We start from the raw sequence: 4,020 nt of genomic DNA on the forward strand, positions 1-4,020 counted from the left end.
CCTATGTACTCGGCATTACCTTTTCTCTTCACATTCGTTTCAGCGCTGCTTGTAAGCATGGGTCAGCTGACTCAATCGGTTTGTGTTGCCATATTGTTCGTGCACGTTTGAAATAATTATTTATTGTGGCTTTCGCCACAAAAAAATTCCTCGAATACGTGTTAGATTATTTCATGTGCAGAACCCATACAAAAATTTGAGCGAATATATATATTTCATTACTACATATATGTCTCATTACTACAACGCATAACCAAAAACTTCAAAATAAAATTTACGAGTAACAAAAAAATATTCATTGAGAATAACTCTTACTAAGCACCGTAAAAAGAAGAAAGTCGAAAATAAAAATTATGGGCAATGGAAAAAATTTTGTCTTGGGAATAATTCGTACCAGGCAACGTAAAAACAAAAACGTCGAAAATAAAAGTTATGAGCAAAAGAAAAAAATTTTCATAAGCTGATTTATGGAGCTTTACGGCCGGTTAAATAAAAAGCAAAAACAGCATTACTACAACGCATAACCAAAAACTTCAAAATAAAAGTTACGAGCAACAAAAAAAATTTTTCATTGAGAATAACTCTTATCATGCAATGTAAAAAAAAACAGTCGAAAATAAAAATTATGGGCAATGGAAAAAATTTTGTCTTAGGAATAAATCGTACCAGGCAACGTAAAAACAAAAACGTCGAAAATAAAAGTTATGAGCAACAGAAATAATTTTGTCTTGAGAATAACTCTCACTGAGCGACGCACAGTGGGGCAAAAAAGATAGTCGCGGACAAATTAATTTTGAGAGCCCAAATATGAACCGAATTCAAGTTTCTTTTTTATAAACGAAAGATAATTAAATTCTGCGTCGAACTGTTCGAGCCGATTTTTTTAAGAAGATCTAGTTTTTTATTTATTTATGTTGAAAGATGAAAGAAAAAAAAAGTTACGTTTGAATGCTTCCACTTTTATGGAAAATACTTGAAATTAATTTCAAATGCCTGGAGTTATTTAAAAAATTATTTATAAACATTTCTACATAGGATGCCGCTAATTAAGTAATGTATTTAATTTGTTATCTGTACTAATATATATTTCGAAAGCGGTTTTTGTTTCTGTTCGGAAAACTCGAGAACAGCTGTACCGATTTGTTTGAAATTTTGGACGCTTACTCCAACCCCTCCAAGGATGATAATATGAGGGAAATAATTTCGATATATAAAGGGGGCGTGGCTCCTCCCATACAAACCGAATTTTTCATACTGCATATCTTTGGAAGTGTTCATGGTAGAGTACTGGAACTTGGTACGGAGGTATGTGAAATAAATCGCATACTAATGGAGAAAAATTTAGGCTATTGGAAAAGGGGGCATGGCACCTCCCATAAAAACCAAATTTTTCATACTGCATACCAATGGAAGTGTTCATGGTAGCGTATTGGAACTTGGTACGGAGGTATGTGAAATAAATCGCATACTAATGGAGAAAAATTGAGGCTATTGGAAAAGGGGCGTGGCACCTCCCATACAAACCGACTTTTTCATACTGCATATCTTTGGAAGTGTTCACGGTAGAGTACTGGAACTTGGTACGGAGGTATGTGAAATAAATCGCATACTAATGGAAAAAATTGGGGCTATTGGAAAAGGGAGCGTGGCACCTCCCATACAAACCAAAATTTGCATTCTAAATATCTCTGGAAGTGTTCATGGTAGAGTACTGGAACTTAGTATGGAGATATGACATCAATCCCATACCGATTGAAAAAATGGGAGTTATTGGAAAAAGGGGCGTGGTGCCTTCCATACAAATTAAATTTTTCGTACTTAAATAAGTTCAATTAACAACTTTATAACCCTAGCTAACTGAATTCAAACGTTACAAAACTCAAAATAAATTATTTCATCGAAAATACCAAACCTTATTTAAAAAAAGCTGCGTATGGTTCAATGTGTAAAATTTCCCGCCCGGGCGCGAATAAAGAACACATATTCGAAAGCACGTACGGACACGCACGAAGAACTCGATTAGGCATGGATTATATGGAATTCCACAAAAAATGTTTACTTCAGTGAAAAATTAAGTATAGCCTTTATTTATAAAACTAGAGCGATAAATTATATAATTTAAATTTCTTAGAGAGTTTTCCCTCCTTTCCAGTCTTTGCACTTTCATATTTTTACAAAAAAAAAAAAACGATCTTCTAGGTTTAAGTATAGTAAATAGCCGACTGGTACGTCTATATGTTACTTATTTTGTCCGATAATACCCGCTTACTGATTATAGAAAAGTTCAATACATACACGTTGCCCGTTGGCGAAACTAACACTGGCAAGTGATTGCCAAATATCCTGTTTTTAACATCTAGGTACATATTTTCTTTTTACGTAGCCTTTCTTGCCCATATAATTTACCGGGCTTTGTTTTAAATTCACTGCACACTAGGCCGGGTCGATTTGTGGGGAGGCAAAAAAATCGCCCATTGCTCTGCGAAAATCATATTCTAGGGATCAAAATAAGAAACTTTGCCGAAGAAACCATACCTCTAAAACGAATTCTGATGTCCCCCAATTTGGGCCGAACTTTTGGGTAGGGGCAAATTTTGAAAAATCCAACTTTGACCCATTTAGAGTGCTCCAATCGAGTCCAAATGTATGACCGACCCCCACTAACTTTGGAGGCCCGACCCACCGATGCCAGTGGCACACCCCCTGGAACCCCCCTGGGGGTTCACCATACAAACATTTCAAAAAATCGCCGGTTTTGCACTTTACATGAAAAAATCAGCGAAATGTCTATGTTTTTTCTTTTTGGAGTTTATTTTTCTCTTTAGAAATTTATTTAGTCAGAGCATATGTAAATGAAAAAATTAATTTAACTTAGTAATAGAAAAGAAATTTAAAAAAATTATTAGAAATTAGCGTTTTTACAACCCTTTTAAAACCAAGGCATCACTGTGATGCATTTGCATGTCGTAAACATAGTTGTGTGGGTTTTTTATTCAACCGTTTTAAAAAATGAAGGTATCACTGTGACACAATTGCAAATCGGAAAATTGCTTGTGTGAGTTTTTTAAGACACAGCTGCATGTCGTAAACTTACTTGTGTAGTTTTTTTATAGCACCTACTTAAGAAATGAAGGTTGTTTTTACAACCCTTTTTGTGGGTATTTTAAGGCACCTTCTTAAGAAATGCGCGTTTTTTGCAACCATTTTAACAATTAAGGTGTCACTGGAATGCAGCGCAACCCTTTTAAACAATGAAGGTATCACTGTGACACAATTGCAGATCGTAAAATTGCTTGTGTGGTTTTTTTAAGCCACCACAAGACACAGCAGGTAGAATTGAAATTACCATTTCATTCTTATTACCTCGTCTCGTAGACCATATATAACGCAACAGTTTTTGTGAATGCCTTAAGTCGTTGTGAAGAACTCAAAGTGTGAAGTGCTAATTTCAGATAAAAAAATATTTCAAAAAAAATTATAAGTGAAGTGACCATTCCAAATCAAAATCCTCCAAATCCTCTACACCGCAAGATGAAGCAACTACATCAACAACTATCGAAAACCCAATGAGTCATATACCCAAGCATGATGTTACTGTTTTTGTTGTGTCTACTGATTTAACTGATCTTAATTTACCAACCCATCTGGATATCTTGAGATATTATTTTTACTTAAGCGAACGTGCTAAAACAGAACAAAAAAAGTTTTCCTATAAATCATTCACTATTCAAGTACAAGATAAGTTGATTGGAATTTGGGAAAAACTTGGTATGGAAATAATGCTGAAAAAAAGTGTATTTAATAAATTGAATAAATTGCTTGACAAGTATCAAGAGCAAATCAAGAGAAGAAACAACACCCAACAATTTACAGAGTATGTAAAATCTCTGGAAACAATTTTTTACATTGGAACATGTAAATGCGATTTGAAGGCAGCTCCATGTGCATGCGGCTGGGTTCCCGAACGCCTCAAAGAGTTCATGCACGATCAACATAATCAGAGAAGACTAACAATGGATG

This window comes from Rhagoletis pomonella, unplaced genomic scaffold, assembly GCF_013731165.1.
Source record: "Rhagoletis pomonella isolate Grant_MI unplaced genomic scaffold, Rhpom_1.0 Rhpom_scaffold_00002, whole genome shotgun sequence".
Taxonomy (NCBI): Eukaryota; Metazoa; Arthropoda; class Insecta; order Diptera; family Tephritidae; genus Rhagoletis; species Rhagoletis pomonella.